Source organism: Giraffa tippelskirchi, chromosome 9 (genome assembly GCF_054371585.1).
Source record: "Giraffa tippelskirchi isolate mGirTip1 chromosome 9, T2T-mGirTip1v1.2.pri, whole genome shotgun sequence".
Lineage (NCBI taxonomy): Eukaryota > Metazoa > Chordata > Mammalia > Artiodactyla > Giraffidae > Giraffa > Giraffa tippelskirchi.
In genome coordinates, this window is record NC_137283.1 from 30201572 (window position 1) to 30225309 (window position 23738).

Consider the following 23738-nt stretch of genomic DNA (forward strand, 5'->3'; position numbering starts at 1 on the left):
CCATGATTTCTTGTTTATTTTTGATTCTCTAAAGCTAAAATATTGCATCGAACAGGGCTTTATCAATCTAATTTAACTTCTTGATCCTTTGAAGACAGAAAGAATTGATGATTAATTTCTCTCCTTTTTGAAAATTCTGTCCTCTGAAAATTTCAACATTTTCAAAGGATCTGATAAATAATACCAAGTTCATTGGCATTTCAAACAGACAAGACACATCTATTTTAAACCATTATGAATGTCATATTTCCATTCAAACTTGAGAAGATCACATTTTCAGCTACCAACCAACTATGGAAAAATCTTTCAGACAACAATAACCTCTTAATTGAAGATTTCTCTTAAAATTATTTTTATAGAATAATGTGGGAGTTCTCCTCCTGAAAAACAAAATTACTTTTAATGAAGCGGTTCAAAATCAGGGCAGAGAAAGAGCAAAGAGTTTCCTTGAGGTTCTGGTGACAGTTTACATAAAAAGATGTTTTATTTTCTCTTTGCAGGGTGTACACCATCATTTTGTCTTATTATTCCTGACATTCAGTTCATCATATTAGCATCTTTGTGGGAAACAAGAAAGCAATTAAGGTTTTAGCTCTTTATTCTTTGGGAGACAGATTTGCTTTCCCTCAAAACTCTTAACGATGAGGCAGACCTGGTCAAACACCAAACGCAAGGATTTTTAATGCAATAAAGATGGAGCTTTAATAATTTTCAATTACAGTTATTCTGCAATAATGTTAGCAAATCTCATCTAAAAAGTAAATTATTCATTGAATAGGAAATGGGAAAGTCTTAGGATTGTGTGACTTTCCCATTTAAAGTTTCACTAAGATTCTCCTTGATAAAGTCCTTTTAAAAGATTACATATTTTATACTTTGTTTCTACCCTTTTTCTTCATTCATGATGCTGTTTCTACTTTTTAATATACTTTTCTAACAAAACACAGTAGTTATAGAGCAGCCATTCAGAGAGATCTATTCAGAACGAGTACTCATTCACTTGCTGCCCGAAATACTGATAATATGATATTTTTTATTTAGTTTTAAGAATACATTTTTCATTTTAAGCAAATGAAACCTAGAACCAAATTTAAAAAAAATAATTAACTTTCATTAGAAAATTGGTAGTAAAAAGTCTTTCATGTTACCTTTGCATTAGCAAATCTTACTTTTCACATAAATAAATACATCATTAATTGGAAAGTACATAGAATACAGCAAAACTATAGAAAATAATTTAAATCAAAACAAAATATGAAAAAAAGGCAACATAGTTTTCTTTAAACAAAAAAAAGAAGCAATGCCCTTCTCATTGAACTTGAAAACACATCATTAACTTAGTCACTTTCTGTATTCCCTTTGCAATAATTTCCAAAATTTGTGCTCAGATAAATGTTAGATTCTTTATAATCTGCCTCCTCACTCTTTCTCTAGACAGGAATTTAGTTACATTCGTTTATCTTCACGTCTTAAAACTGAAGGGGGTGTCACAAATTTATCTTGGTGACTGGCTTTGTACAAAACTCTTTCAACAAAAACTCGTGACTGGAACACTTTGTGTTCAGAATTCTAGAACATATTATAATACAAACTTTCACAAGATTTTTGGGAAGTGTTCTTGAGTTCAGTAACACATAGATCTGAACTTTTCCTCCAACAGATATCACCAATTTATCTCACAAACCAAAGCCAACATGTTTTAGATGGCAATGTTGTGGAAACTGTGAAGGCACATGTCAAATTCAATGTTTTCTGACAATTATTTTAAGTTCCTGGGTCTTCTGTTTGTTTCAAATCTTGTCTAAGGAAAGAAACTGTTTATCCACTGTAATAGGAAACTAGATTAGGGCAAGAGTAAGTGAATTAATTCTAGTATCTGTGAACCCTGTTTCAACTGGGATAAGAAATACCTTCTAACAGCCACATCTATTACCTTCAATCATGCCACTTTATAAAATGCTTTGGGTTTATTTCAATGACAGATACTTTAATAACAAAATAAAAGAAACAAATCCACATTTTTTCTTAAGGAGCATCTTTCAGCACTGCCTCTCTAGATAAGATACGGATGCTTAACTCTTCATGAGTTTAATTTAATTTACATACTTAATATATCTTTAAGTATGTATCAATGCATGAATATTAGAGGAACAATCTTGTTCATGAAATTATTCAAGAAGAATCATTGTAGCATTAACTTTTATTTTGGAAACCATTTTGAAAAGCTCTTTACTGCTGGAATTTAGGTAGAACTAATATAGCAATATAGCTATTATGGGCTTCCCAGGCTGCACTAGTGGTAAAGAACCCATCTGCCAATGCAGGAGATGTTAAGAGACGCAGGTTCAGTCCTTGACTCAGGAAGATCCCCTGGAGGAGGAAATGACAACCCACTCCATTACTCTTGCCTGGGAAATCCCATGGACAGAGGAGGCCTGGTGGGCTACGGTCCGACATGACTGAAGTGACTTAGCACACAATGCAGCAATTACTTGCACGGTTCTTAGGATCTAAGAGACACAGCTTCAAATCCGTGCTTGACAGATTACCAAAAAGCTTTAACTTCACATTTCTGGACTTCTACTTTCTTTTTTGGAAGTGGAGATGGCAATAGTTGTTATCTCATGGATTCTGAGCTGTCTAAGGCAATAAACATATCTGAAACTTTCAGACCAGTATCTGGCACAGAGGAAGCACTTAAGAAACAGGAGCTAATCACTAGCAAATTGTTGTAACGAATAATCAGAAGTAATAAGGCATCTTCTTCAATCTTCTCAAAGTTGACCTGCATCAACAGAAATTATGGTCTTATGTGAAATTTAGTCTCTTTCAAATCCAGCACTGTATATTTGATTCCATAATTCTTCATATGATTTCCTGATCTCTCTCTCCCTATCTCTAGAGAAATATTAACATAAGTTTCATTGATATGACAAGATTATCATTGGTGACTATAAAAGTGTTCAGCAAAAACATGAAAATAAAGCACTACCTGCCAACATTAAAGGGAAGAATCTCCTAAAGTAAGCCTACATTTAAACCAAATTTGAGTATTTAGTTAAAATCTCCACTTGCATAATTAACACCTTTACATATAGTGATACTTTGAACTCCATATTATACTTGAATTACTATTCAAATTCTTTATTGCAGAGATCACTATTCATCATTTCTACTGGCTTTGTCAAAGATATTTTCTTAAAAATCTTTTCCTAATGTCTTGATTTCTAAAAAAATTATACTTTTCCCTGACTTCATTTTTTGGCTAAGAGGTATGAATGAGAAAAACACTAAACAGAGGCACCCATGAGCACTGAAATATATTTGTGGGCATTTTGTCAAACTAAATGACTTCTAACCACTTTAGCTTAAATGAGTGCCTTGACAAATACTCTAAATACAAAAGTTGCTAAAAATGCCTTTGATTCATGTTTTTTGATGCCCATTTGCATAGACAATTTATGTTTGACTAGTTCCCTTTCAATTTTTATTTATATTTTGCTGTATTTACAAAGAGGTTTAGTTGGAGAAAGAAGATTACCCAATATTTTCTACCTGAGGCCAAAAGGAACATCCAGCTATGAAAAAAGGATCTAGATGTCCCATCAATTCCTCTTGAGAGTCCAATAAGTTGAGAAACACAAAGTAACCTACTCATTGTAACACTCAACAAAATATAAGGTAAGATCTTGTGTTGTTTTTTTTTTTCCATTGCACATTTATTGGAATTTGAGTAACAGGGGGTTTCTGATTTGAAATCACATAAGGAGTAAAATTCAGAATTAACCTGCAGGCCTTCATTGGCTTTAACTAAAGATTTTAGTTCCTACTTGTGCCATTGCTGCTGAATTGCCATTATAGGCTTTTTTTTTAATACTTCCCATTTGTGTTTAACATTATGTTGCTACTGGTTTGATCAGATGCATCGAGTACCAGTCTGTTTCCAAGATGGATTTGGAAATTGCCAGTTTCGTCAACACATGAGAAATACTGATTTTGAAATTAGAGTTGTACTAGAGGATAATGCTTCAAAAAAATGAAGACTATTTTAGTAAAAATAGACCCTTAAACCTCCAAGGATCTGTACTTCATTACAAAATATTTTCTTTTAACTTTGGTCAACTGAAAACTATCTAAAGTATGTGTGCATGTGTCCTTTAAAATGAACTAAAATGTGGACATTTTCCATTTTGAAGTGTGGTGGGCTGCACTCATTTTGAACTTCATACCAAATGCATCCTTTAGCCTTTGATAAGCTGCTACACAATTCTGCTATCGCCAGTTTTGTTTTCTTAATGAATACAATACCACTTACTCTTCATGACTGGGCCCCAACCTAATTTTACAGCCATTTCTGTCCTTCATCTCCACCCTTTAACTTCAGTCTTGTAAAACAACAAAACCGCTACCATATATACATCCCAAGCATTTCCCCCCCGGAAATGCCTTTCTCCTTATTCATAATCTCCATATGAGCATATTCTCCCTACTCTCTGAGACTCAGCTTGACCAGTCATGGCTGTGAGCCTCTCATGTAGAACCCATAGTTATGTTCACACTGCATGCGTCTCCTGATAGCAGATAGATGCTCATGCCACACTGGTTGTTAAGTGTTTTTAATATCACACTGATAATAAGGTTAATAACTAACATATATTAATAGCTTACTAAATACCATGCATTATTCTGACAATTGTAAGCCAGTCCTATGTCTTGTCTTGTACATCTAAGAAAATAGCAGGAGCCCAGGAGTCTCTCAGATAGTCAGTGCCCATCTCAGCACCCTTCTCTGAGATTAACTCACTCTCTGCCTCCCCACTTCCTGAGACAGCCTACCATCTCCTCACCCACCTTCACCCTCTCTTTCATGTTCCTCGCCTCAACCAAGAGTTGGGATTTGAGTCCATGTGCATTTGTGAACAGGGGCTCAGGTGGAAAATGGAACTGATTCATGTTATGGTAGATAGCATTATTATTTTTTTTTTTTTATAAATTTATTTATTTTAGTTGGGGGCTAATTACTTTACAATATTGTAATAGTTTTTGCCATACATTGACATGAATCAGCCATGGGTTTACTTGTTTTCAACATTCTCATCAGGAACACACACAACTAGACCAGCACATATCAGAGATTTAGATTCATGGAGTTCACAGGCTCCCAGGTTCAATTCTTCTTCCCACAATCTCCTATGATGGGTATAAAACTGAGATGAAGAATTGGTGCCTCCAATTTGATCTACCTGTTGATTCCAACCTCATCAGGGAGCCCTGTTGTCTCAGTCAGCTCAGACTGCTAAAATAAAACACCACAGACTGAGTTGCTAAAACAACAGACACTTATTTCCCACAGTTCTGGAGGATGGGAGTCCAAGATCAAGATGCTGACAGATTCAGTCCCTGGTGAAGATCCTCTTCCTGGCTTCCAACCATGGGTTCACAAGGCAAAGAAAGAGAAGCTCTGATCTCTCTTCCTCTTCTTCTAAGGATACAAATCCCCTCATGCAAATTCCACCTTCATGACTTCATCTAAACACAATTATCTCCCAAAAATCCCACCTCCAAATATTATACTAGGAGTTCAGTCCAGTTCAGTTTAGTCACTCAGTCATGTCCAACTCTTTGAGACCCCATGAATTGTAGCACGCCAGGCCTCCCTGTCCATCACCAACTCCCAGAGTTTACCCAAATCCATGTCCATCAAGTCAGTGATGCCATCCAACCATCTCATCCTCTGTAGTCCCCTTCCCCTCCTGCCCCCAATCCTACCCAGCATTAGGGTCTTTTCCAATGAGTCAACTCTTTGCATGAGGTGGCCAAAGTATTGGAGTTTCAGCTTCAACATCAGTCCTTCCAATGAACACCCAGGACTGATCTCCTTTAGGATGGACTGACTGGATCTCCTTGTAGTCCAAGGGACTCTCAAGAGTCTTCTCCAACACCACAGTTCAAAAGCATCAATTCTGCAGCGCTCAGCTTTCTTCACCGTCCAACTCTCACATCCATACATGCACACTGGAAAAACCAAAGCCTTTACTAGACAGACTTTTGTTGGCAAAGTAATGTCTCTGCTTTTAAATATGCTATCTAGATTGGCCATAACCTTCCTTCCAAGGATTAAGCGTCTTTTAATTTCATGGCTGCAATCACCATCAGCAGTGATTTTGGAGCCCAAAACAATAAAGTCTGATACTGTTTCCACTGTTTCCCCATCTATTTCCCATGAAGTAATGGGACCAGATGCCATGATCTTAGTTTTCTGAACGTTGAGCTTTAAGCCAACTTTTTCACTCTCCTTTTTCACTTTCATCAAGAGGCTCTTTAGTTCTTCTTCACTTTCTGCCATAAGGCTGGTGTCATCTGCATATCTGAGGTTATTGATATTTCTCCCGGCAATCTTGATTCCAGCTTGTGTTTCTTCCAGCCCAGTGTTTCTCATGATGTACTCTGCATAGAAGTTAAATAAGCAGGGTGACAATATACAGCCTTGACGTACTCCTTTTCCTATTTGGAATCAGTCTGTTGTTCCATGTCCAGTTCTAACTGTTGCTTCCTGACCTGCATACAGGTTTCTCAAGAGACAGGTCAGATGGTCTGGTATTCCCATCTCTTTCAGAATTTTCCACAGTTTATTGTGATCCACATAGCCAAAGGCTTTGGCATAGTCAATAAAGCAGAAATAGATGTTTTTCTGGAACTCTCTTGCTTTTTCGATGATCCAGCGGATATTGGCAATTTGATCTCTGGTTCCTCTGCATTTTCTAAAACCAGCTTGAACATCTGGAAGTTCACGGTTCACGTACTGCTAAAGCCTGGCTTGGAGAATTTTGAGAGATTCAACATATGAACGGGGGGGACAAACATCAGTCTATAATAATGTTTTAGTGTACCATATCTCACTTCCAAAACTCATAGCAGGAGATAAACTCATATATATCATTTTTCATTTGTGAGTGTGCTAGATCAAATCCCTTTGGCCAGCTCTTCCTACATTAGTTCAATCAGTGGTCAAGTAAAATATAAATAATAATGTCTTAAGATAAAAACTTAGTGAGACTTGATAATCTGCTTTTTCAGTTCATCTAATTTTGCCTCTGTATATGTATATATTGATTTTGGTAATTGTTTATAAATTTGGCTTTTGTGCAGTTACCTGAATATAACCTGGCCTATTATTTACTCTAGCTTTTAAGAATTATATACATGATCAAAATATCAACAGCCTAATAACATGGGTAAATTGATTTAGTGGAAACAAGAGAGTTATGTCATAACATTATCACAGATAATTAAAGTCTTCATGCCTTTTAAATTTGTTTTATCATTATGGTGCAGTAAAACTTCCTAATTAAAAGAACTCTACCATATGCTGTTTTATGTCTCCATTTTGTCCTGAAAGGAGATGTATATGTCCCTTCACATGCTTTACTCTAAGCCATCTATCTTTTGAAAGAGAATGTAACTGGAATTTTTTAAATCAACATAAATATCATACCATCAACTGGCAAACTGACTCATTTACGTGGACTGTGGTTATTAAAATATTTGTACTTCTTTCTGCCATTATATTTTGCAAATTGTAAATATTTACCATGATTTCTTTTTGTCTCTCCCAAATAAAGAAAATTCTTTGTTAAATTTTTACCATGCTATCTTAACAAAGCATGGAAAATATTTAGATATAGCCAACAATACGTAAATTCTGCTCATTTTTGTTCTGTTGTGGAATATGGCAGCTTGATGCTATTTTACACTCTTTATCATCTTAGTCTTTACCCTCAATTCAATATCCTTTCAGGTAACTCCCACCATTTCCCACATCTTGGTTCACCATTGCTTCTTCTGTTTCACTATTTCCTTCCTCCTGAGCTTCCATCTTCCTCTTCCTGAAGCCCATCTTTTGGTTACTATTTGGCAAGCTTCTATGAGGGGAACATGCCTTATATTACCACTTTTACTCCTGAGTAGCATATGACCTGGATTCGTAACTGTAAGTTGATAATTATTTCCCTCAGGACTTTGCAGGTATTTTAGTGGTTGGTTTTTTGTTCTTTTTTTTTTTTTTTTTTTTTTGACACTTGTTACTACTGCTGAGAATACTACACTGAATGACTGCACCGCTTCTTTGTAAGTAATCTATCTTTTCTCTATACCTCTTTATAAGGCTTTCACTTTATCTGTGGCGTTTCACAATTTATTTATTATGTTTCTAGGTGTTGATTTACTTTTATTTACCTTGCTTAGGATTCACTGTAACTCTTCAATCTGGAGATCCATGTCTTTCATTTATACTTAAAATTATCAACCAAATATAATATAGTTTACCTCCCAATCACTATATTATTTCCTTCTAGAAAATCCAGTAAATTTCTTGGACTGTCTCATTTTCTCTGCCATGTATTTTAATGTCTCCACCTTATTTTACAACTTTTTTAATCCGTCAGGATAGCAACTGCTATAATGTCTTTAAGTTCCTCTTCTCTCTCTGTTCCTACCATTCACCTCCCATATATCTAATCTGCTTTTTTACTTACTCACTGAGGTCTATTATAGGACTGTATTCCTCTTTTATGTAACTCCTGATTTTAAAATCAAAATTGCCTATTATTAAATTTATACAGTCCCTCCTCATTCATGAAGTCTTTAATCAATTTAAACTTGTATAAAACCTTCTTATACCTCAAATTCATTTCAGTGTCAATCTTTCTGCTTGTAGAATCAGTTTATTCTATTAATGGGTCATTTCCTTGCGTGATTTGTCTTTTTTCTTTTTTTTTTCCCCACTGCAAACAGAGCTCCAGCTAAGATTATTTTTCCATGGGTGTTCTATGCACTATGTGTCATAAAAACAACTTCATGGTATAGTTTTGGGGTTTTGGCAGATGGGGAGCCTAAACTAAGTTCCCCCATCAATATTAAGAATCCAGCCTCTTGTCATTAAAGATTATATACAAACTGCTATCCTGCTAACTACACTGGATAGAGTTCCCTCTATTTATAAATCCCTGGAACCTGGGTATTTCCCCCATCTTTCTTTTTAACTCAGCTATAAAATATTTTATCATTAATTTTATCCAGCCTATCCATATGTTCTCATATGAGGTCAGAAAAACTCCTTCATTAACTCTGTTCCTTGTATTATAAGACCAAGAAGTCCCCAAATCACAGTGTTATATAAAGATCTAAGATCAATAGCACAGTGCTTGGTGATTTATCAATGAGGTTAAACTAAGAGACATGACTTTGATGAAATGGGGAGTAGAGGTCCCCAGGAAAGCCCAGGCTTTATGAGCAAATTACTTCAGAAGAGTCTTAAATTTGATCAAAGAAAGGTTTCTTCCTGTTTACCAATTTCTTATGTTCTGGTAGAGGTGTCCTGCCACACCCAAGGGCTTTCCTTCCAACTCTACAGATAGGTGGCATTTCTTCAGGTGTCTGCCCAGAAAACAATAATTTCCTCTTTCTCTGAGAACTGCCTTTCACCACCTCTTTCCTATCTCCACAAGAACAAGTCCTCAACAGCCTTGTTTTCACTGATCCAAGCTGGGCCAAAAAGATACTCTCTTTTAGAAAATTAGAACTGAAATGGAATGGAGCTAACTTAGTCTTTACATGTGGCTGAAAGTACAGTACCTAAACCTGTGAGGTATAAAGTGGCTGGATTCCACACTATGCAAAGAGAAGACACAACAGTTCTACAAGAGAAATAGGAATAAACAACTTAGAATTCAGAGGGATTAATATGCTTCTTAAATTCTTTGTGTGTGTGTGTGTGTATTTGAGAAAGAGCTCTTAGTTAGAACAGTCTCTCACAACCAGCATGGGTAAACACTTTTAAATCTAAAATGATACTTCTGATTGATTTTTGACTATTGTTAATTACTGGTATAAAGGATAAATACAATTGTTTCTAAAATTATATTTTAAAAGACTTTAAATTACATAGTGATTGTATGATGATTTCATGATTTCTTTCATGATTGAATGAAACTGATGATACACGAAGATGTACCAGGTTTATTTTGTCCTTCTCATTTTACCAACACACTGTAGGATGCCATCAACTTAAGAGGCATAAATTCAAATAATTCCCAGCATAACTCCACATCTCTGGATTCTCAATTCTCTACAGTTTATAAGAGTCACCTCTCAAAAGGTAGTGCATAGGATCCTTCTTTCCATCCACCATATCCTGTTGATTTCTAGGACAAATCCCTTCCTTTCATAATCTCTTAATGTACAGACTATCAAAATAAATTTGAATTATTATTTCAAATTTATCTCACACTGATAATTTTTAAAAAAAGAAAAAAAAATATTTGAGAAGAATTAGAGCATCGATTTGCCCACATACACATACATACACAAACACACACACAATAGTTCAAATGAATAAGACTAAAGAAGTTCTAAAAGGGAAATGAGAATAAGCGGCTTGGGTAAAATAAACAGCTCCCCAGTGACTACTAAAATTCAACCCAAACATCTTTCACTGGATTTTGAGGTCATTCCATTTGTAAACCCAACTTGCGTTTCCAAGGATACTGTCAACCATAATCCCTGCATGAAATCCGCATTTTGGCCAAAATGAAACTATTCCCAGTTTATGACACATATGCTACTTTTCCTACCATCTATTTTCTCAAGCTTTCTCTACCTATAATATATTCTCACCTCAGTCCACACTTTGCAGTCTCATTTCTATATACCCAATGTCACAATTCAAGTCTTAGTTCAAATGCTACCCTCTCCATAAGGATTCTTTTGGGCTCTACCATCAGATGAGCTTTCTTTCTTTCCCTTGAATTCAATTAACATTTAATTTGGGTCTTTATTACATCACCTTCAATAATCTCCATTTCATGCTAGTTTTAATGTGTATACACTGTGTCTCCCTCACTCCACTTACAATGGAGTTTAAGCTTCTTGGTGGCAGATATGTGCCTTATTCAATGTCATGATTCCATGCAGCCCTCAAGAGAATGCATTGCACAAAACAGGATCCAACACTTTGAGAAGTTGCTCTATCTGCAGCTCAGGCTATATAAGTGAGTTGTGGATGTCACTCAGATTGGATGTAGTATTTGCAATTCAATGTGAGCTCTTAGGAAAATAGCTCTTATTAGGAAGGGATTTTTGTGAATCATTAACAGGCAGCAGCACTACTAGTGATTAATTTTAAGAATATTTCTGCTATAAAATTCAAAGGCTTTCTTAACCAAAATATGTATATTCTAGACAAGTGCACCTGTTGATCATCACAATGACCACAGATGAATTTTAAAATTCATCCCTTAGTTAGAAAGATATGTGAAGCCTTGCCACTTCAAGTGTGAGCCAGAGACCAACAGCATGGTTCAACCCAGGAGCTTATTAGAAATGCAGAATATCAATATAGACTTCAGACCCAGTGAATCAGATCTGCATTTTAACAAATATACACAATGGAAGTTTAGAAGCTCCAGTCCAAATGTTTAAATGGATATTTATTAAATTTTAAATATTCATTTGATTCCATTTATTTGGACATATATTTATGTCCGGATATATTATGTCCATCTATTTATTAAATGGGCACATTGTTTCGTATATTCAGTAGGATTGAAAATCTGGAAGTTAATTTAATGTAATATAAACATAAAATTTAAAAGGAATTAAAATAACATATCAAATCACTGTTTCTTACATTTTGCCTTCAGCTTTCCAAAAAGTAGCACAGAAAAATTGTTCAGGAATGGGGAACACCAGCTATCTAGTGGTTACTAAAATTTCTCTTCTCATGAAAAAATGAAGAAAAACACTCAATATGGACATGACAGGGTTGGAAGTTGAGTGGTGGCTTCCCAGGTGGGGCTCATGAAATCCAAATTGTTTGATTCAAGTCTTCAAGAGAAGGAGAAGCTTGTCTACAACCTCTGAGGAGAGATTCAGAAGACCCCTGAAAAGAGGAGAAATATGGTCTTCCTGCCACACTGACACCCTTAATTATGGCTTTTGAGCTTTTGATGTTCTGACACATAAATAGCTAAAAATTTGATTTTTCATTTTGTGCACTTGTAAGTTGGAAATGTCATCAAGTTTCATCAAGATTGAAATGGGGTCCAATTTGCTAAAAATGCCTCATGCATAAGGAAGTTGTGTGCTCTCTTCCACATGGGAGTCAGCCTGCACAATGCATAATGCACCTCGAGCTGGAAAGATCTCGATATGCCACTCAAACACTGAAAAGGAGGGAGCAGTCACACGTCAGGGTCTTTGCCCTTTCAGGGGGAGGGGTGGTCTTATCCCTCAAATATTCAATCCCCCAATAAAACGGTTCTGGGTACTCTCTATACAAGTATTGTGTATAAATTATTCAATACACAGACAGCTTGATTCATAATTTCTGAAACAAAGACCATTGTTCTGCCATAGTGCACCCCCAAACAAAGGCAGGCAAGCCAGTGGCAAAAATAACTGCTGTTTTATATCCCTTTTACCTTTAACAAAGTATAAAAGCAATAACTTCTTTCTTAAACAGTGGGACAACAAAGTGAATTAGTCCAAGGAAAGACCACGTCCTTAGAATTTCACCTTATCTTTTTCACTGGGATTCCAATTCCCTTGATTCTGTCAAAAATCTCTCTGAGATTCTAGGTCTAGTAACAAACTTTGAGAACTGTTTGAGTCACTCTCCTAGGGAAGTGTTAGTCACTCAGTCATGTCCAGTTGTTTGCAACCCCATGGACTGTAACCCACCAGGGTCCTCTGTACATGGAATTCTCCAGGCAAAAATACTGGAGTGGGTAACTGTTCCCTTATCTAGGGTATTTTCCCACTACAGGATTGAATCCTAGTCTCCTGCACTGCAAGCGGACTCATTACCATCTGAGCCACCAGGGAAGCCCCACTCTACTGGGTAGACAAGTTTTTATTTACTTCTCCAATACTGATTCCTTTTCCTTCTGCTCTTCCTCTGAATCCACACATAATCACTATTTTATATACTCATCATGTGATTCAGGACACTGAGAACCTACAGCAAAGAGTCTGCTGCCCAGTAATTCACATTGAAAGGAACAAGATCATAAAGTTGTCAGATTATTTCCCACTGGGACCCCATATCTGAAAAACAGGAACCTGGAAAGCAGGCTTTCCAACCCACCCACAGTTAAAGATATGTACTCAAGGTGTTGGCATATGGCTTGATGTACTACCAAAATTTCTGTGAAACTCTTGTTGCATCCAAAAACTCCTTACAATTCTTCATTTTATTTCTCAACGTATCTGTTTATTTTAAAGATTTTCTAAAAATATTTTAAGCTCCGTGCCACAAAGTATAATTGGCACTTGTTAAAGGTTCCTCATGCTTTCAAATACAGCCTGACCCAGCTCTTCCTACCATGGGATTGCTCATACCCTCATCTCCACACTGAAAATAAAAGGTCTGAGTGATCACAATAGTTTTAAATGTTACATTTTGCCCAGTGCTTTTATGTTGATCAGCATCATCAAAACATTAATAGCCAACATTAATTATATACTGTATGTCAGGTATTATGCAAACTCTTTACACACACACACTCATTTAACAGTTAAAATATTCCTATAAGCAGGCACTGTTTACTTCTCAATGTACAGATATGGAAACTGAGGCTTAGAAAAGTTAAATAACTAGTACTTAGTTCCACAGCCAAGAAAATCAGGATTTTGATGATTCCTACAGTTGGTGAAAAGAAATCCCTGTGCCCGACACACAGCGAAGCCAAACAACACCAACACGTCAGAGTTGCGAACAGTGAGAGGTTTACTGAGGGCTCTGCAAGGAGATGGATGGCTCCTGCCTTCAAAACCCCAAACTCCTCAAAAGCTTGCAGGAAAGTCCTTTCATAGGAAAGGTGAGGGAGGGGTATGGTAAGTTGCTGCAAACTTCTTGGTGTCAGAGCCTTTGTTCTTGAGGTGAGTCATGGTCAGGGCACAAATGATCCCGTAAATCTCCACCAAACAAATGTTACTCTCTGTTCTGACAAGAAAGGGCAAGGATCTAGAGGTACAGCTTTCACCCTCTGAGGCCCAGGTCCTGGCTGAGAGGAAACAGATCTCAGCTAGCAGCTCCCTCAGGGCCAGTCCTCAGCCCCTGCCAACCTGTCATCAATGAGGGAGCCAGGCCACCAGGACCTACCAGGCCCTCAGGTCACTCAGGCCGCCCACACGGTGGGGGCAGGTCCCACAGACCATGTTCCAGGCAGACGACTGCTGCCATTAGGACTCAGAGGTGGGGATGGGGGAGAGGTTCACCATGGCCTTAAGCTCTGGGCCCAGCCAGTGGGCAGACTTGGCAGGGGCTCTGGAACCCTGCAAGACACAGCCCCCATCCTGTTCCCTGGGCCTACAGCTCACCCACTGGCCAGAGGCCAGGTGAGCTACAGAGCTAGGGAGAAGGCCAGGATCCATCTCTTACCTCACTCTCCACCACAGGACCACAGCTCTGCTGACTGTCGACAGACTAACCCAGTAGGTACCTGTTTCACACATGGTCATGTGGGGGAGGAGCCCACTGCAGCACCAACCAGTGGCTAAGCGGGACTGCTAACCTTCACTCTTTGACAGATGCTCACTTGGGGAGGGGCCCATTACCAAGCCAACCAGTGGCTGAGTACGACCACTAAGAGTCCCAAGGTAACCTTTCTGGCAACAGTACGGGAACCGTGAACTTCCAGATATTCAAGCTGGATTTAGAAAAAGCAGAAGAATCAGAGATCAAATTGCCAACATCCGTTGAATCATCGAAAAAGTGAGAGAGTTCCAGAAAAACATCTATTTCTGCTTTATTGACTATGCCAAAGCCTTTGACTGTGTGGATCACAACAAACTGGAAAATTCTTCAAGAGATGGGAATACCAGACCACCTGACCTGCCTCCTGAGAAATCTGTATGCAGATGAAGAAGTAACAGTTAGAACTGGACATGGAACAATAGACTGGTTCTAAATCAGGAAAGGAGTACATCAAGACTGTATATTGTCACCCTGCTTATTTAACTTACATGCAGAGTACATCATGAGAAACACTGGGCTGGATGAAGCACAAGCTGGAATCAAGATTGCTGGGAGAAATATCAATAACCTCAGATACGCAGATGACACCACCCTTATGGCAGAAAGTGAAGAAGAACTAAAGAGCCTCTTGATGAAAGTGAAAAAGGAGAGTGAAAAAGTTGGCTTAAAGCTCAACATTCAGAAAACTAAGATCATGGCATCTAGACCCATCACTTCATGGCAAATAGATGGGGAAACAGTGGAAACAGAGACAGACTATTTTGGGGGGCTCCAAAATCACTGCAGATGGTGACTGCAGCCATGAAATTAAAAGATGCTTGCTCCTTGGAAGAAAAGTTATGACCAACCTAGACAGCTTATTAAAAAGCAGAGACATTCCTTTGCCAACAAAGGTCTGTCTTGTCAAAGCTATGGTTTTTCCAGTAATCATGTATGGATGTGAGATTTGGACTATTAAGAAAGCTGAGCACCAAAGAATTGATGTTTTTGAACTATGGTGTTGGAGAAGACTCTTGAGAGTACCTGGACTGTAAGGAGATCCAACCAGTCCATCCTAGAGGAAATCATCCCTGAATATTCATTGGAAGGACTGATGCTGAAGCTGAAACTCCAATACTTTGGCCACCTGATGCGAAGAACTGACTCATTTGAAAAGGCCTTGATGCCGGGAAAGATTGAAGGTGGGAGGAGAAAGGGATGACAGAAGATGAGTTGCTTGGATGGCATCACCGACTCAATGGACATGAGTTTGAGTAAGCTCCGGGAGTTGGTGAGGTTGGTGAAGGACAGGAAGCCTGGTGTGCTGCAGTCCATGGGGTCGCAAAGAGTCAGCTGTGACTGGGTGACAAACAACAGCAACAACAAACCTTCACCTGGTAATGGGGCACCAAAGGCCGCATGCTAAGGGCTATGCCTGGCCACACTCCATTACACTATGATATACCGCCTATTCATAGTTGTTTTTCACACTACTTGTAGAGACTTTATCAGACTCTCACATTCAGAAGAGGAAACCAATACTTCCAGTTTCACATCATACACTGAATAAGCAGCAGAAGTATCAATTCAGTATCTACTGACTTTAAGATTTTCCATTCTACCACAGCTGCTAGTATCATTTCCAGTTTCACATTTCTAGAAATCATGATAGAAAAAAGCTTAAATGAATCAACGGAACATGAGGAAACTTGGAGTCCTTATTTTCATGTAAATCGTCTCAGAATGAAGGTCAAGACATAAAGATTCAATGACCTTAATTGTAAAAGAATTAGAAATTCCATTAGTAACTATCACAATTTAATAATGTTCATTTTTTGTAAGAATGGGTGATAGCTACAGGAAATTATAGCAACCTCTTAATTTCTAAGACTATTTTTTCAAGTGTATTTTCCTAGTTACAGATTAGGTGACTTCTTCAGCTGCCAATAACAAAAAGGTTGAGAAAAAAATTTTGCTATTAAGAAGTTTCCTCTCTTCAGGCTGCTTCTAACAGGACTGCACAGTGGTAAGTTCCCTGTCCCTCGAGGAACAGGTAGAAACTAGACAAACTTGTCAAGGATGGGACAGAAGAGGTTCACAGTCTTTTAGGTTGACAGACTTTTTGAGAACATCATAACATTGAGAATGTCATGGACATTTGCCCCACGAAAACACAGAGATGTGCAAAATTCTGCGTACACTGGGGTAAGAGGCTTTGCTCTGCCATGTCTATATGGCAGGAAATCACTTGGTCAGCAATGAATTTCATAAGTGTAGGTATAGAAAACAATATGTTAACTGGGAAGGTTTTCCATGGGCTTTGGCTCATCTCCCTCCCTCCCTCAACCTGGTTTCCAAGCACCTATGGAAAAAAGCAGTTGCAACATGGCATATTTTGTATGGCCTATCAGATGATTTATTTATTTATTTTTATTTGTTCAACCAAGAGCTGTCACATAAAAAATCAGATTTCTAGGTTCTGATGAATAAAATCAGAGGTTCAAGGTAACCATGGGCATTTCAAGAAAATACCAATCTGCTGAAGCTGAGTGAAGACCAAACCATGCCTTTAGATGAGGCCATGCCAGTTTGCCACAGCCTTTATCACCATCTATTGTCATCCTCAGCCTGATTTAGTAATTTATGTTTCTTATTTCGCTATGCATTTCAGCTTGAGATCCCTGAAAGAGAAAAATCTTTTTTGGTCCAAAGTTTTCCAAACTGGCTATCAAAGCAGCTGGCATGCTTCTGTTTAACCATAGTGTCTCTCAATAGAGATACACACAGTACTTAAGGGAGGGGAAAAAGTGAGCTTAGGGCCAAATCAAATATAGATTCAGAGAAACCTTTGACAAAAATCTAAGTAACAACCAAATAGACCCATTAATTTTCAGCCCATATGCCCATTTTCTCCTGTTGACCACTTCGAAAGCTTTTAGAGAGCAGAGACAAGGTGCAGTTCTTTCAACCAGAAGCTTTCTCTCCAAGCCCACTGACTATGAGCTTGAACTTGGAGCTGTTCATACAGAAACAGGAAAAGATTCTCCCTCCTTTGCCCAATTCACCTTGTGTAACAGAGCCCCCAGCTCACTGGTCAAGGAGAGAGGAAGGATCTGGAAAAGAGGTAGGGACCTGAAAAGGAGATGCTTCTCCAGGGGCATTTCCACTAAAATACAAACTGAGATTCCCAGAAAAACTCCGGGGGCACCTACAGAAATGATTACAAATAGTCCTCCAATTCCATAGAACTTTCATGTCAGTACATTAGACATTGACAATTTCAACAGAGTGTCTGGATGCCAGATTCATGTGTTTTTACATCACGTGACGAACAAACATCTGCGGCAGTTTCATGATGATTCAGTTACATTTCTCTGGATAGCAGTGCATGACCACTGATTTAAGAGGTGTTACTGTTTCTTGGATTTTCCACATTGCAGGCAGACTCTACCAACTGAGCCATCAGGGAAGGTTGGTTCTTACCTTATTATTACTAAGAAGACAGAGGAGCAGAGAAAGATGAAATGCTGATGGCAGTAACAAAAATTGTAGATCTGATCACCTTAATTCAAGCAAGACAAAGATAGAATCACTAAACAGCATTTCACCTCAACTGAATGCTCACTGGTCTCAGCTGTATATTAACTCTGAAGGCAAAGACCTAATTTCAGAACATATAGGAAATACTGAAAATATATCAAAGAGAGAAACCAATGACTGTATTAGAAAACCGATCATTTATTTCTAATACTCTAGCATTGGAACGCTGCCAGAACTCCATAATTTGTATTATAAACTCTCATAACTTATAGTCATCTTCTCCATTTTGCCTATATTTGCAGGAAGGCATTAGGTACAACACCATAGAACTATAATTTTAGTTTTGTTATTAATTGATTTTTCAGTTTAGTTCAAGCCACATAACCATTTCTGGTCTGTTTTTTCCCCTGTCAATGAGGCAGTCTATCATCGCAGAGATGCTGGAAGGAGAAGATGCAATAGTGGATATCAAAATGTTTGGAAAAGGTAAAGTAAGATACTACTCAGATACGAAGTGCTAGCAAGGCATGAGCATGTTATGTAGATGCTTATTGTCTCACATAAAAACCTAACTAATGGGTTGCAGCTGCTCTCCCAGTTTCACTATGCTGCCCAAGGACAAGAAGAAACATGCTGGAAACTTGGTAAAGAAAGACAAAGATCCAGTGAAAAAATCTGGGAGGAAGGCTGAAAAGAAGTAGTAGTCCAAAGGCAAAGTCTGGGACAAGCTCAATAACCTAGTCTTGTTTGACAAAGCAAACATGACAAAACTCTGTAAAGAAGTTCCCAACTATAAGTTTATAACTCCAGCTGTCGTCTCTGAGAGACTGAAGACCCGTGGTTCCCTGGCCAGGGCAGCCTTTCAGGAAACCCTTAGTAAAGGACTTATTAAACTGGTTTCAAAGCACAGAGTTCAAGTAATTTATGCCAGAAACACCAAGTGTGGAGATGCGGCAGCTGCTAGTGAAGATGCATGAACAGGTCCCACCGATGTTACATTTTGAAAAAAAAAAAAAGAAAAAGCTTTATTAAATAAAAAGATAACTCATAAAAAGTTACCTTTTTTTTCACAAAGACATTAAAACATATTTATTTTATTTTACTCTAAAATTTTCTTTTAAAACTCCTTAAGTTCTCTTTTCATTAAACAATGCCCCTAATAGTCTCCCAGGTAACACAATCAAGATGCAATTTAGAAAACAAGTGATTATAAACACTTAATATTCATTTACTTCTTCCATCCTGTCATTTGTTACTGTAGCATTTATAGCTTTAAATATTAGTCCCATCTTATTTAGAACAACATTGGGAAGCACTGCTCATTTATCTATTTAAGAAAGGCAATTTGGAGGAGGGGTAGCTAGAGTGATAGCAATTTGTCATTAACAGCAGTTCTAATTAAATAACCTCATCTACACAAGACTGCACCATCTTGTGCATTTTCCCTAAGACTAAGTATCTTCTAAACCATAATAATCCACCAGATCAAAAATTCAGCTGCTTATGAAAGTGAGAAAATAGTGATTTACATGTTACACTTTAAAAGCTTCATCAAAGCTGTAATAATTTTGTTGGATAAACAATGTGATTCTTGAAATTAATAAGAATTTCTAAATATGAACAATATGTACCCCGAGGAGAATATGATTTAACAAGGAACTGATAAATCATGTTGGGCAAATAATCTGCATACTAAAATATGTGTAATGGAGATAGGAAATTAAATATTGAAACGTGTAAATAATACACAGTTTGGTGTGTTGGGTCTTCTTCCTCCCCTTAGTTGGGTTAAATCCCAGCTTCACAATAATAGATGTCCCAGTGCAGGTCCTGCTCATTTATAAAAGAAAGAAAACAGAGTAAATTGACATGAATCCCAAATACAGATTCACACTAGGTAGGAAATAGAAAGTTGTTTGATAAGCTCCATTTGGAATAGATATCTGGTAGAGAATGGAGGAAAATGGCTGTGGAATTTTTTTCTAGACTTCCAAATCTGCATTTGGAGCTCTTTCCTCTCAATTGAATAAGTGCCTTTGAAAATTGGAATCAATGTTGCAGGTCCAAAAGACCATAGTGATATGGAACTCAATGAAAATACTGCCAAGGCTAAACTAATTAGAATGTTTACATAGGACCTGAAATATGTAGACAAGTGTTCTTGGTAGGCCATTCAGGAAGATCTTACCAGAGCTAGGTGACTAGGTGGCAAACCCATCAGACGTTATTTTCTTCTTCATGATAATTATTTCTGGGAGGAGAAAACCTAAAAATTCTTCCCCAGTCTGCACAGGGAATGGTGCAAGTACAAATGCAATAAAAGCACAAATAAGCACAAATAAGAGGTGTAAAATGTTTGAAAATAAAACTTTAGGAGAAAAGGAGGCAAAATTACCTATGCTTGTATTTTCCATGCTAAGAATTTTAGAAAATTTTAACCTGAACGCATTGAAGAACAAGCTTAAAGAAGATATGAGTAATGCTGGCAAAATGTATAATTGACAAACGGTTGGCATCCTGAATATATAAAGAACACTTACCAATCAATAAAAAGACAATCCAGGTGAAATATGGACAAAAGCTACAGATAGGCAATTTCCAGAGTACGAAGCCTAAATGACTACAAAAAGATACTTACAAAGATGTTTTGTTTGGTAGTAATAAGGAAAATGGAAATTAAAACATAACAAGGTACCATTTTAAATTCATCAGACATAGAAATCTGACAACACCAAGTATAATGAAATATGGAGCAGTCAGAACTCTCATACACTATTAATGCTCATACCTGTATAACATTCTACAGAAAAAGTTAGCAATAGTTAATAAAAGTTTAAGATATCGATATCATTTGATCCTACAATTCCCCTCCTTGTAATATATCTTAGAAATGTCTCACGTCATGTATAAATAAATGTAAGTACCATTATAGTAGCAGTATTTATATTCAAAAAATATAAATCACTTAAACATCAACAGAAATTTTAAAAAAAGTGTGCATAATCAGAGTGAAATATTAAATTGCAATGAAAATGAACCAGAGCCACATACATCAAGGGCGAAATCTCCTAAAATTAAATACTGAGGAAAAAAAAGAAAAAACAAGTTGCAGAAAGATATATACCTTATGATGCCAGTCATATAAACTTTTAAAACGTGCAACATAATAATCTATACTATTCAGAGATGCATATGTATGCAGTACAATATAAAGATAGACATGGGATGTGGGAATGATCATTGTCACACTTCACAGTAAGGTGTTTTACAAGGTAGGAGCAAAGACCCTGCGAGTTTCTGCTTTTTCTGGTAATATTTTATTTCTAAAGCACAGTGGTAGAGATATGAGAGCTCATTATACTATTTTTTGTACACATACATGGAATCTAAAATATGATATAAATGAATTTCCATGAAACAGAAACAGACTCCCAGACAAAGAGAAGAGACTTGTGGTTGCCAAGGGGGTGGAGGTGCTGAGAGAGGGAAGGACTGGGAGTTTGGAATTAGCAGATGCAAACTATTATTCAGAGAATGGATAAACAACAAAGACCTGCTGTATAGCATGAGGAAATATATTCAATATCCTATAATAAACCATAATGGAAAAGAGCATGAAAAACATGTATATAATATATATTCAAGCAATGACTCATAAGCCCTGCACTTTCCAAAGAGGATTCGACAAGACACTAACTTGACCTGGACTTGAGCCTCAAAATTACAAATATATTAAAAAATATCCACAAATGGTTAAATATGGCAAAAGAGACACAAACTTAAGAGATGGAAAACAAAACAGACAACTCAATTAAAAAGCAATACTAAGTTCCCTGTGGGGGTGGGGATGGGGACATAATTTAACCTTTCAACCCCTTGCTCCATATTTATTATGTGGTGATAAAAATACAGGGGATGTTGTGAGGATTAATAAATTCATTTCTCAAGCTTTGTAGATAAAACTGTGCTCCATAAGTACTTTATTTTAAGAACTATGAAATGGTTTGTTTATGCCAGTGTCCTATTCAGTCATTCCTTAAACCTTATCTCCCAGTTCTGGGTTTTGAGATGAATATGGGGTCTTTTAAATAATTGCTAGTAACCTTTGAGGATTATGCATTTTAAGCACTGGTTCACAATGAATATGTGACCAGATATATGTCACACAAGAGAAAGTCAAAAATATAATCCCTAAGAGGTTAATGACACAAACTGTATTTAGAGTTTCCATTTGCTGCAGTAATTCCAAACACTTTAGTATAAGTGACTTTGGCCTTCACACCCAGTGCTTGCCAATACAAAGACATCCTGATTAGGGGTCTATTAGAAATAAGCTAGCGTTTGAGCTAGAAGGCAGTAAACAAAGTTGTAAAATTCAATGGAAATATATACACTATGCTTTTCATAAAGATAACTGAAAAAGTTTTTGAGTAGTCTTCCTAGAAGCAGGCAATGAAGTGTTAGTCACTGAGTCATGTCCAACTCTTTGCAACCCCATGGACTGTAGCCCAACGGGCTCCTCTGTCCATGGAATTCTCCAGACAAGAATACTGGAGTGGGTTGCCATTTCCTCCTCCAGGGGATCTTCCCAACCCAGGGATCGAACCCGGGTCTCCTGCATCACAGGCAGATTCTTTACCATCTGAGCCACCAAGAAGCCCCTAGAAGCAGGTAACAGTTTATCCCAACTCATCCACACTTTCTTGCCTAGCCTCCTTTTGGAAAAAAGAGCACAAAATTGGAATAAAGTTGGCCTACTTTCAATAAAATCAATTTTTAACCAAAAATTCTGGCCATTTTATGATAATTTTAGATGTATTCATTCATCTCACAATTACGTACCAGAGGAATGCTTTTTATACTTGTCTTTTAGCAGCCATATTAATACTCATGGTTAGGTACTTACTAGTATTCTAGGTACTTACTATATATATTCTCATTTAATCCTCACAATAACACCTAGGAACTATCGCTGTCCACATTTTATAGGTGAGGAAACTGAAGGTAAGAGAAATTTTGGGAAATTAAGAAATCAGTGTGGCCCAAGATTCCACTACTGGTAACTGGCCTAACTGGGTGTTGAACCTCTTTTTTAACCACGATGGTATATTCACTGCAACAAGTACAAAGTGTACACTGTGATGAGTTCTACAAAGAAAAGGTATGTGGTCTTGCTGCTGCTGCTGCTAAGTGGTGTCAGTCGTGTCCGACTCTGTGAGACCCCATAGACGGCAGCCCACCAGGCTCCTCCGTCCCTGGGATTCTCCAGGCAAGAACACTGGAGTGGGTTGCCATTTCCTTCTCCATATGTGGTCTTAAGACAGACTAAATGAGATTTAAACCAACCAGGCAGTAGCAGACACCTGAGCTGAAATCTGAAAGATGACTAAGACTTTATTCAAGAGAGACAAGAATTCCATGGAGCAAGAAGAAGAAATGCCAAGGGCCCTGTGGCAGGAAGGTAGGACTAAAGGCAGAGAAGATGAAATGAGATCACTGGGGTAGAGATGAGACATGGAGGAGAGATTGAGGGAGAGCAGAGATGCCAGACAACACAGAGCATCCATACCATACGAAGGAGCTTTGTCTGTTAAGATCAGTAGGTGGAATAGCACTGGAGGTGTTTAACAAGGATGGCAGGGAGTAGGAGGCTCACATGAGCATATCCACTTTTTGAGATGAT

At 37.5% G+C, this 23738-nt stretch overlaps 1 long non-coding RNA gene and 1 pseudogene across 1 annotated transcript in view; one reads left to right on the forward strand and one right to left on the reverse strand.

The window, feature by feature from the left end:
- LOC145520893 (uncharacterized) overlaps window positions 1–23738 on the reverse strand; it is an 867842-nt gene that overhangs the window by 790948 nt on the left and 53156 nt on the right. The gene's annotated exons all lie outside the window — the stretch shown is intronic.
- On the forward strand, window positions 18661–19032 carry LOC145520405 (small ribosomal subunit protein eS25 pseudogene; annotated as a pseudogene).